The 13,201-nt window shown below is 36.8% G+C and overlaps 1 pseudogene; it reads left to right on the top strand.

Moving 5' to 3' along the window:
• The first annotated feature begins 510 nt into the window (after positions 1–510).
• Positions 511–13,201, top strand: LOC113239345 (annotated as a pseudogene).

Raw genomic sequence — 13,201 nt, 5'->3', positions numbered from 1 at the left:
AGGTCTGAACCGAATGACAATGGAGAATCTAATAGAGATCTTCATGACCCAGGAGCACCCAGGTACGAGGGTCGGGGTTCAAGTCGAATATGTAACCCAGGAGCACCCAGGTACGAGGGTCGGGGTTCAAGTCGAATCTGTAACCCAGGAGTGCCCAGGTCAGAGGGCCGGGGTCTAGATAATAGCATTCATGATCCAGGAGTACCCAGCCAGGGTCAGGGTCAAAATGCACTTGATTTATCGCAGCATTATAAGGAGCCAAACGTAAACGTACCACGAGGAAGGCGCCGCAACAGAGGCGGTTCTTCAGAGAGGTGGTGTAGAAGGCGTCGTAGTACTTCTTCTGAGGACTCTGGTGAGCGATACTATTCTGCTACTAAACGATCGAGACCGTCTAAATCTAAAGATAATGATATTTTGGATAAGGTGTTATCTATTTTAAATCAAGTCAAGAGTTCAGATAAACCCAAGTTGACATTTAATACAAATGTTATACCTGAATTTGATCCAATGTGTAAAGAGCAAACTGCATTAACGTGGATAACCAAGGTTGAAGAATGTGCAGAAATTTACGGGTGGGATGATAAAGAAACTATACATTACGCGTTGCCAAAATTAACGGGGGTTGCTAAATCTTGGTACCAAGGTTTACCAACATTACTATTCACTTGGCCAGAATGGAAAAAGAAAATAATTGAATCCTTTCCCTGTCGCGAGGATTATGCTGAGCTCTTGACCGAAATGTTAACTAAGAGAGTTAAGTATGGCGAATCATTGGAGCACTATTACTATGCGAAGGTTAACCTGCTAAATAGATGTAAAATTTATAAGAAAAAAGCGGTGGACTGTATCTTATATGGCTTAGAAGACCGTGCTGTAAAAGTAGGTGCTCAGGCTGCTCAATTCACTGAGCCTGAACAGGTCCTTAAATATTTTAGATCTGTAAAAGTAGGACAGAATAGGGATAGAGACCCTCGAGATTCTTCACGAATTCGTATTGATCGCAAAACATTTACAACATTTAAGCCAGGTACATCAAAAGAAAACGGCATTACGTGTTACAATTGTAGTGAACTCGGGCATCGTAGCTCTAAATGCAACAAACCTCCAGAAAAATGTACATTTTGTGAAAAATTAGGGCATCTTGCTGTTCATTGCTTCAAGAATAAGTCTAAGGAGTCAGGAGCGGATCAAGGATAGGAATGAGGAACAAGTCGCAAAATTAAGCGTTGATGACGCAAATGATAAGTATATAATTGACGTCAAGATTAATGATACACCTGTTAAATGTCACGTTGATCTAGGCAGTCAATGCTCACTAATCAAACAAAGCACATCAAAAGAACTTGACCTTGAAGTCACTGTCCCTAAGGATCTACCTGTGCTAAGGGGAATTGGGGCCAATTTGATAGCACCGGTAGGGATGTCGGTGTGTTTAGTTGAAGTACAGAATATTAAAGAAACTGTGAACATGTATATTGTCGAAGATTTTGTTATTCATCAACCAGTTTTACTGGGACACTCCTTTACTGAAAAGCCAGATATTACTATAACGAAGACTCCGACCGAACTCATATTTAATAGAATTATCCCAGACAAAATTCATTTAACAGTCAATAAACAAATTGACATTCCTAATAATTCAGTAAGACCCGTGGCCGTTGTTTCTCATTCACAATTGACCGGTTCCGTTCTTGTAGATGGTTCTTTGCGAGGACCTGAAGGTAAAGAATATTACATCCTTCCGGGTCAATACGAGCTTAAACAAGGTTCTAGTACACTGTTGGTTTTCAATGTGTCACCTCGAACTATTGCTATCAATAAAGATTTTCTCGGATCCGAAGTTAGTGCTGAAGGCATTCGTCCTGGATCTAGGAAAATAGACGCAGTATCAAAATTTCCCAAACCCAATAATCAACATGAACTAAGACAGTTTTTAGGCTTGTCGGGGTTTTTCCGCCATTTTATTAAAGGTTACGCCATATTGGCATCCCCTCTTACCGATCTCCTAAAAAAAAGAACATTCCTTGGACATGGGGAGATATTCAAAACAAGGCCTTTACTGATTTAAAGACGCTACTAACTCAACGTCCTTTACTTGCGCTATATGATCCTACTGCAGAAACTCAACTTCATACTGACGCCAGCAAGGAGGGTGTAGCCGGTATCTTACTTCAATGTAATGCTAGTGGAGTTTTTCAACCAGTTTCACATTTCAGTCTAAAAACCACACACGATGAACGTAAACTCCACTCGTATGAGCTCGAAACATTAGCCGTTGTAGCGTCATTAAATAGATTTAGAGTATATTTAATTGGCGTACCGTTTAAGATCCTCACTGGCTGTAATGCTCTTAGATTTACTCTAACGAAACGCGACGTAATTCCGCGAATTGCACGATGGTGGGTCCAATTACAGGAATACGATTGCTGTATTGAGTATAGGCCTGGGCCCCGAATGACACATGTCGATGCATTGAGCCGCAACCCTGTCGACTGTGGGGAATTAGAATCTCACGTTCTAGATGTACTTGCCTTACAAGAACCCGAACAGAATTGGATAACCACCGTTCAATGTGCAGATGATGAAGTAAAGTCTATTAAAGAAACTCTAAGTTATCCTGAATCCGAACAAGTAGCCGAACTATGCAAAAATTATAAGCTTAAAAACGGTCGTGTATATCGAATTATCGGCGAGGAACTTAAATGGCTTGTACCTAAGGGCGTCCGTTGGCAAATTGAAAAAAAGAACCACAATGACGTGGGTCATTGCGGGTTTGAAAAAACTCTTCAACGCATTCGGAAACATTATTGGTTTGCCAAAATGAGGCGCTTCACAAAAAAGTATGTTTCGTCTTGCTTAGAGCGTGCGCATCACAAAGCACCTGGAGGTAAGCGAGAGGATGAGCTCCACCCCATAGACAAAGTCAGCATACCTTTCCATACACTTCACGCTGATCATCTCGGTCCATTTGTAAAAAGAAAAAAAAGGAAATTGTTATCTTTTAGTAATGGTCGATGGTTTTTTCTAAATTCGTTAACATAACCCCAGTCAAAAATACGAAATCCATCACTAGTATAAAAGCAGTTAAAGATGCTGAAAGGTTCAATAAAAGTAGAAAACCCGCTAAACAGTATAGCGAGGGTGACTTGGTACGTATAGAAAGGCAAGTTCCTCATGACGGTAAATCCCAGAAGCTTGTAATTAAATATCATATCGTATAGTGAAAGTGCTCCCTAATGACAGGTTTTTGATAGAAAATACCCCTCTGACACGTAGACATGGTCGACGCTATGAAAATATAGTAGCGATAGATAAACTACAGCCTTGGATGAGTTTTAATAGGGACTTAACATTTAGTGACACAGAAAGTGGTGACAGCGAACGTGATTAGATGATTTATATAAGTAATCCAATATGTATTTAAAAAAAAATGTAATTTGTGTTTTCATTATAATTGTTACCTTTGAATTATTATGTTAATAGTATACCTGTATCGACAATCTCTCGAACACTTGTTATATAATAAGAATTTGTTGTAAGAATCGTCTAAAAATCTTGATTTTTAAATGTAAGTTCAAGCGACCGTATTATGTATTTACTAATTTAAATTGTTTAATGTAATTAATAATACAAATTATTCCTTTCATTGAAAATGTATTTAGTTCATACCCTAGAATAAAGTTTACATTCTCTAACATATTTACTTGGTTATGTATCTAGATGTAAATGTTTTGTTGCATAAGCGAAGGGACTCGCATCAAACAGGATGGCCGAGCTGTAAGCGACATATTAGACATATAAATAATTTTGTCCTATTGTAATTATATTTTTGTAATATTAGAGCACTATTTATATTAAAGAGTATATTTGGTCATGAGTATTGTTTCCGTTGCTACATTGTTAGGTTGGTAGCGCCAGTAGCTTTAGTTGATGGCGCCACAATACACTATATTGGTGGCGCCAAAAATGCAGCCCTACCAAAAAGCTCCCACCATACTGCTAACGTTTCTTAATTTGTGATACTCGATTGCTCGACATTCTGTTTGTTGGAGTCTCAGAGGACAGTGCCTCTCATCTTGCTTTACCGTGCTATTTTATCATGCAAAGTGTATAATTGTAATAAGTCTTCATATCAATAAACGAAGAACACAAGGAGTTGGAATTTTATTTCTGAAACTTCCTAATAGTATACTAAATCCGACTCCTGGAGAAAAGTAAATTATTATATTATAGACTTATTTCAAGTCTCCTTTACGAAGTCTTCTACATAAGTTTAAAGTAGGACAAACGCAGACTTACTTGAGCTGTCTTTTCTGAGGTGTGTTCTGGAGAAACGAGTCGTTCGGCTAAGTTGAGGAACAAACTTGTTCATTAGAACTCTTGTGACAAAATCCTCTTAGGAGAACAATGGAAGTTAGTCCCGTGTTCTTTTCCACACAGAATATCTAATAAAAGTCAAGATAAGACTGCAACCAAAGTTATATTTATAACGCTAATTAAATCAGTCGGTATTTTAATTATACTACTTAGACAATAAACAATATTAAGTAGAGTCACGGACCACTAACTCAAAGGACTGCTCATCGCGATACAAGACAGCGTAGTCGGGTGTATAGTACCTATTTGTACGCCAGATGTCGCGACGAATACCAAATAGCTATTTTGTAACTACTTTGTTTTGCGTTGACAAGCCGCAATTTATCAAAGCGATACTAATTTCTAGTGATAACAAACAAATCAACTAGCTGCCTAATTAACTAACTAAACAACTCTTTTATTTTGTTTAGGATTAGCGCCATCTATCCATATGAAGGAAGCATTAATTTATCAATTATTTTGTTACACACTATGCCATCTATTGACACGCATATGTTCAGAAAATAATTTTAGCTCATGATCAATATTACATTATTTTTAACTATCTAAACAAATAACTTTGTATTTTTTATTTATTTTTTTTTAATTTTTGTTTCCTTCCTTTTGACTAAGACAAATTTTATCATGCTGTGTACACTGGTTTTGGAATGTGGTCTACGCTAGTAAAGTATTCTGTTTGTGTACCTTTAAAATAAAATAAAATAAAATAACATAAAAGTATTTTAATACTAACATTATATTAAATATTAAAGAGCCATTTACATTATATAAACTATGCTTCCAGGCTACTGATAGCGCCATCTATATTTAAGACGGAAATTTTGATCTTTTTCGAAGCTACAATCTGTAGTATAGAGACTAGTAATCCTCTTGGGTTATCGGTCCATTGTGGAATGGAAACTCAAACTTAAATATATTTTTTAAAGGTAAGCAAAGTACACTTGAAATCTTCACATTGATTAAACTCTACTACTCATTCGTAAGGCAGATGAGAAGAACGAGCAAGAAACTCTAGAGATTTTTAATTTTATTGAATATTACGATATTTTTCAGCACGATATTCATTCATTAATTTTTATGAAATTGTTCACGGAAGAGCCTTATGTTTCGATTACTTTCAGAACTACTGTCGATAAAACTCACACAATCATAAATTATGTTTACCACTATAAAATGATATTGATTGGTCATAGTTTCTAATTTAAAAAGATCTAACAGATTCTGCATTGTTAATAATAATATAATTTAAGCTTTACCCTGTTGACATATGATTCTTACTGTGTACCGTTTAGGTTCAGAGAAAAGTTTAAGGAGACTGCAGTATCATGACATCACGGTACATTTACTGAAATATTTTGTATGCCATAATAATAATATCCATAATAAAATCGCAAAGATCTGAGGGGCACTACCACTGCGCCCGTCACCCTGAGGCATAAGTTGAAAAGTCCCATGTGCCTGTAATTCCACCAGCACCCTTTCCCTTTAAGAGCGCTCATGCGACAGGAGATGTTAAATTTTGCGCATTAAAAGTACCAAATTCGTTTTAGCGGAATAACTCTAAAACTACAGGGATTAAAAAAATCTGTAGTGACAGTTGTCGATCATGCATAAATATAATTAATTATCTAATTTTTGTCCTAATAACCTGTAGCATTTCGAGGATAAATCGAAAAAATGTGAAAATTAGAGGTCATTTCGTGATTTTTATCTATCGAGGAAACTTTATTGTTTTATGTTTCTGATTAATGTCTATGCTTGAATATATTGTGTAGTTATTCATACAATATTTTATATTTAACTTTAAAGTGGATATACCCCTCTAAAATCAAATCGAAGATTAGGAATTTTTCCTCTGCTCCCTCGGCTCATATTACTGCTTTACGGCAGAAACAGGACAGATGGCAGTACTTCCCTGGACGAACCCTTTCACAAGGAGCTCCACTGCTACGAAAATATATAATACGTTCAAATTGTCATACGTTAGATTGACTGAGCTGGGACCATGGGAGAATATCATGGGACCATGGATACATGGAACCGTGTTTCGTGGGCGCGTTGTCGTGGCTTGATTCGGCCCGTGCTGACATACTTGTTCAACAGAAACCGATCGACAACAATTATTTTAATTTATTTTATTGACTGCCTCCATGGCCGAACGGTTATCATGCCGGACTGCCACGCAGAGGTCCCAGATTCGATACCCGGGCCGGGAGAAATATTTGTTTGGCCCACATTTATATCTCTCGTGAGTTTGAGTGAAATTTGTGGGTTTATTTGATAAATTGTCGAGGTTATCGATGCAAGATCAGTTGCTTAGTTTCTCAAAGGATCGTCCTCTTTTATCGCTACCGTCGTGGTACATGCAATACAATATTATACTGGACTATCTAAGTCGCCCTTCTAGTCACCTATCTAAATGCATTTTCACAAAAGCGAAACAAACCCCCTTTATCGGCTTTGGTCAATGGCCTACTGCACTACATTGTTATAACATTCGGACAATCTGGATCCTTTAAGTTGGTCCGATGGCAAAAGGCTTTTTCCTTCAACATTTCCGACTATAATTGAGCAGGGCGACATTGATCCCCGCCTTTAACGTGACCCAATAAAGATTAAGAGGGATTATTCAATGTTCTAGTTTTCATATGATATTAAAATACTTCTTCACCAGAGAAGTCAATGTGACTTCTGTTTTCGACAAATCAAAGTAGTAAAAATATCGACAAATAAAAGTCTTCATTTAATTTTCCTGTGTCTATCAAGAGCTTTTATTTACTATTATTGTCTTGATTAACTATTGTCTACTACTTACCTCTGTGGCCATTGTTTTCAGCGATATTATTTGTTGTAAATATTACGTTCGTATGTACACTTGTTTGTTGTAAAATAAGTTACTTGAGAAGTTATAAAACATAAGGCTATTTATTACAGTTATAGTTCAATGATCAGTGAATTTAATTCTCAGTAAGTGTAGTTTGAGTTTAAGAAAAAAAAAGAAGTTTTAAGAATTAATGTTAACAAATTTAGAACAATACCAAATTTCATTGTGCCAGCGGTGAATATTTTAGTTCTTGTATCGGATCTTCGTCTTATAATATAACAGAGGCAAAATAATACCTAAATAAAAATCTAAACTTTTATTTCCATGAGTACAGTCATAAGCTAGGGTTCAAACATTTTCCTACCTTGCAATGCAGTGTTATTAATAATGCCATCCAAACAACTGGAGCAACAAAGACTTGCAAAACATTCAATACACAGCTACTGTCGATCTTTGACAAACTGTCAAGATTCTGTAAGTTCTGTGTACGAATGCAAATTATGTCACGATATAGGATGCACCAAACATACATGAATCCACTGCCCTAATAAGGGGTTCCTCGAAAATCTCTGCAAAAAAAATATCCTGCGCGAAAATGTGCTCAGAAAAAGCCCACTTTTTGTCCCAGAAAATGTGAAACGCTTCATCAAAGTGGATTTGCGACTTGGCTCTTTATGAAAAGTTCATCGTGTGTGAACTATATCTTGAAGGACAAGTTTACTGTATCTTAGGAACTTTGGATGGAAATGCCATGTATTGCGACTCGTTAATTTTGAGTGTCAAAAGTAATGTATCGGTTGGTTATTTGAAACTAGTTTGAGGAGGAACAGAAACATAATTCTAGTCATTGTCTACAGCTGCAATAGACTTGCTAATACTTGCCGGGACTGCCGAAATTTGAACACAGGGCTTCATTGACACCATCCAGCAGATTCTATATCCTGAAGTTTAATGGAAGTATGTCCTAGGAAAGTAAGTATGCTCCTTGGATAACAAAAAACCTGAATTGTGAAAAAGAAATTAGTTTGCCTAAATTAATTTGCCTAAATTATTAATGGTGAGTAAATAATTGAAAAATGAAGGAACTTCCAATAAACCCAAAACCGATCGCTGCTATATTTTATTGATTTGGAAATAATCATCTTTAATGTGCAAAATGTCACTAAAGATTTTATTGTACAAAATAATTCTTATTCTAGGCTATTTGAAATCTATGTTCACATAGATTTTAAAAACTTTCAACTATCAATATTAGTTCCGTTTTTATCGATTAAATTAAAAACAAATATTATGAAAAAAGCCACTGAAATCAAAACCCATCACGTTTGTTTTTCTTTTATTGAAAAACTTTGGTAGATCAATGGAAAAACTAATACAATTGTGTTATGTCAATCTATCAATGTAACCTATGTCAAAATTTATATTTGGCAAAAGTGAAACTTCTTTCTCGAAAATTTTTTCTAAAGCTCTAGTTAGCCTCTATTTTTATTAATAAGCACTTTATAATTAATTTATGTCAACGATTTGTTCACATCCCGGTCCACAGGGTTTACCGCCACTTATTGCATATCGAATACCGATGTCGTGGCCGTATTGTATAAAGCGCCGTATTACATTACGGCTAGCCGGTTTGCAAATTGACACTGTTTTCTAATACGGCTACCTCGTGTTCGGTACGCTACGTTTAAAAGCGTGGCGTTACGGTACTTTGAGATACTTAGTTCCAAATATAGCTATCAATAGCGCTGCATTATCATAACAACAAAAATGATCATCACATGATCACAATCCGGCTGCAATTATTAGAAAACAGCGAAGTTTCGCAAACCGGCTAACTGCAACGTAATACGGCGCTTTGTACAATGCGGCTGCGACATCGACATTATGTCTACGGGAAGATTCTGAGAATACCAAAAATTGTTTTCAATCAGAACAGCACGGCATTGTTAGAGATATTATCTTTATTACAATAAATACAGAATATTTTTGGAATATACGGAGACGTACACACAGGTCAGTAGTTGGCCTGTCTATATTTCAGTGCAAACGGGAGTTGATATTTATAAGAGCTGTATCGCTAATGTGTTACCAGGAATATATGGCTCTTCATCAATAATGTATTTTCGACATTTGTCTACTGTGACTTTGTCTGTATGGCATAAAAAACGGCCTCCTGCTCACACATAACATTTACTGACAAGTTGTTGAATTGAAGTTGAATTTTGACTTTCTTAGTCATATGTAAATACCCAAGCTAACCGTTTCAGGTTCCAATAAACATTTGTTAGTTTAATAATAATACTACAGTATGTTAATTTCCAGAGAAACAAAGTGCAAAATCGACCACCGATAGAAAAATTAGGAAATCTATAGTTACAGATTTAAAAGTCTTGCATTAAATAAAAAAATAAAAATAGATACAAAAAGCACTGTTTATATTTACATCTTTTTCTTCTCACTTTCACACAAATAAAACTAAGCATTGTAAAAGGCACTTTTTAATTAAATAAGTGACAAATATTGAATTACTAAGGATTTTATATTTAATTCACTTAGACATCAAATTCATCATCATCAAAATCCTCTTTATTTTCTTGTCTAAGGAGGTAAAAGAATATTTTTAGTGAAATATTTATCATTTCAACCAAACTGTCCGTTTTCGAAAGCCGTCACACAATAACGGTCCATTTTGTCATTCAGAATATTATCAGTAAGGTTTTTTTTTCTCTGAAGTATCGGACCGGGGTGGCATTAATTTGACTGTGGACGCAATATGTCTTCTCAAACTTTCCAATTTACACAAACCCACCGTAAATCTGAGAGCTTTGTCTGAAATTTTAAAATATTACCTGTAGGGTGGCAATAAAGATGATTTTTAAGAAGTAGCCTTTAATAAAGTTATCGATTGCTTGCCTTACCTTGTAATCCACCTCTAAATTACGATTAGATCACAGAAATGTAAATGATTTATTTAGGTTTCTGTGGCTTAGATAATTTTTTGAAACATTACAAAATTAGGAATTGTTTGGGTTGGTATTTATTCGAAAACCCAATTCGATGTTTGAGTCATCTGAAATGTGTCTAACTAGGCTGACAACTCCTGTAGTAACTTCACTCTGCAGCTCTGCTACTATTTCTTTGAACTACGAAAATATTTAGTACGTATCGATCACCAAAGCCGGTCTCCACTAAATCTTTTCCTGCTTATTTTTATTTATTTATATAATCGTATATTCAGACAACATAATAAGTCCATAATTATGGTAACCTTAGCTTATGTTAGTATTTTATAATAATTAACATTGGTTTGTTGAGTGAGTGCGTTGAGTAAGCTACCGCATCAAAGGATAATCTAAATTCTTTACTATCATCTTCAAGATACTGTTAGTACGTACTGCTGTTAAGCCGCACCGCAGCGAAGCCGTTTGTGCGTGCCTCAACAAAAATTACAGAAACGTGGCAGCCGCAGTGGCACCACAAAGGCGTAATGGGTATACCTACTCGTAATATACTGGACGCGCAAAGCGTTACAAGGCTTTTGAGCATACTGGACCTACAAATGACGATTTGTTGGACGTGTATGTTTAGTGCTTGTGAAGGACCAATGTTGAAGGTGCAGTTGGCTGATTGTAATGTTTTTTCAGAGTACTACTTCAGAGTCCTAGTAGTCAGCTTGAAATGAACAATACAACAAAGGATATGGCCATAGCTTGTGCGACGATCATGGCAATTTTCTTTTGGATTCTGCATCTAAGAAAAGAATGTGGAGAGACTACGTAGTCAAAATGTTTGCTGACACCTCTAGGTCGACTACTGATGTCGTTACCGATAATACGGGGCCACCAATATTAACATCTGAGGTTAAGCAAGCACTAAAAGCAGCTAGAATTGGAAAAGCACGAGGGCTTGATGATGTACCTGTAGAGATACTCAAGCTGTTGGAGGATAAATATGTGGACGCCTTGACCAACTTCAACTAACAACTTACTACTACTAACTTCAATAAAATCTACGACTCAGGAACTATGCCTAAAGACTGGCTCACATCTGCATTCGTTACTCTGCCAAAATAAGTTAAAGCTAAGAAGTGCTCTGAGTATCGTATGATCAGCTTAATGAGCCACGTGCTTAAAGTATTCCTGTACATCATCATAACAGAATACGACCTAAATGTGATGAGCAACTCGAGGATAGTCAGTTTGGTTTTCGATCGGGTATGGGTACTCGAGAAGCATTGTTTGCTCTCAACGTTTTGGTGCAGAAATGCAGAGACATGCAGAACGATGTTATCATGTGTTTTATAGACTATGACAAAGCGTTTGATCGCGTAAGGCATGATATCTTTTTGGAACGCTTGATGGACGTGAGTTTAGCCGCTCACGCGATGCGCTCATCCTACCGCAAAATGGCGGCTATTTGGTTTCGCAAATTAGAAAAGGATTCAGTTTAAATACAAGTTTTTAAAAATAAAAATTATTATTCTGCATTGCTAAATAAATACCCTCCGTACTACAACAAGGACATCTCAAATAAAATGCAGTAATACACCGCAAATCCTGCACTTAAAAAGCACTAATGAAATTTTTGGTGTACTTGGGTAAATATGATAATATTCCGTTTGAGTATTTCTAATGTTTACCATGAAATTACTCCTTAAAGTACAGTTTATAAACATTTATATTCAGGGTAAACTTAAAAAACGTAACTTACGGTATGTTTTCAATAAATAAACACCGACATCACCAGCCCAAACAATAACACACGATTGTCGTGACGTATTTTTGAAGTTGTTTATTTTTTTTAAATGACAGACTCAGGCATTTAAAACTTTATGGTTTGCTAGAGTAGTTACCGAAATAGCAATTAGTATTAGTTCTTTTACATGTTATAACTTCGATATCCGATAAATCGGTATAAAATCATCACCGGCACCTCTAGGTGTGGTATGCTTTCAGAGACGCATGAATCGCGTGAGCGGTTATACGGTAAAGACATAAGGATCATTAAATATTTGTACAGGAACCAGGAGAAACTGTAAGAGTGGATCAATTGGAAACCGACGAAATAGAGATATGTCGTGGAGTCAGGCAGGGATGTATTTTGTCACCCTTGCTTTTCAACTTATATTCAGAGGCAATAATATCGGTGACACTCGAAGGACTGGAAGTCGGGGTCAAAGTAAATGGAGAGGTAATCAATAATTTAAGGTACGCCGACGACACTGTACTAATAACCTCAACAGAGCGAGACCTGCAGGAAATATTGTATAGAGCCAATGAGTGCAGTGTGAGAGCGGGGCTGAATATGAATGTGTCCAAAACAAAATTCTTAGTCGTAATTAACGACAGAGACCTGAATCCCGGAATGCATGTTGCGGGCTTAAATCTTGAGCGAGTGCGGATGTACAAATACCTTGTAGCTTGGGTGAATGAAAAAATGGGAGTGCGAATAGGAGATTCGAACTCGAATAGAAATTGCTCGAGCTACATTGAAGAGGATGGAGAAGGTTTTCATTCATTCATTCATCATTCATTCATATGCAGCCGCAAATTATCAATAAAGCTCCGAGTGAGGTTGCTCCACTGCTACGTCTGGCCTGTAGTGTAGGGTAGCGAGGCTTAGACTCTAAAAGCCGACACCCAGAGGCGTATTGAGGCTTTCGAGATGTGGTGCTACCGTAGAATGCTACGCATTAGCTGGACCCAGAAAGTTCCCAATGTGACAGTTCTTCAGCGCGTTGGGAGGGACCGAGAACTCTTGCAGACCGTCAAGAAAAGGAAAGTTGCGTATCTTGGACACGTTCTACGGCATGAAAAGTACCGACTTCTCCAACTTATAATGATTGGCAAGATCGAGGGTAAACGACGTACTGGAAGAAGGAAGAAGTCGTGGTTGCGCAACATCCGGTAATGGACGAATATTGTCAGCGTAGAATATCTGTTTCGCTTGGCTCAGAACAGGGAAGAGTTCTTCAAGCTGACGGCCAGCCTCCAGTAG

Source organism: Hyposmocoma kahamanoa, unplaced genomic scaffold (assembly GCF_003589595.1).
Source record: "Hyposmocoma kahamanoa isolate Upper Pololo Valley unplaced genomic scaffold, ASM358959v1 114, whole genome shotgun sequence".
NCBI classification, from domain to species: domain Eukaryota; kingdom Metazoa; phylum Arthropoda; class Insecta; order Lepidoptera; family Cosmopterigidae; genus Hyposmocoma; species Hyposmocoma kahamanoa.
This window is presented reverse-complemented; position numbering and strand designations above follow the sequence as displayed.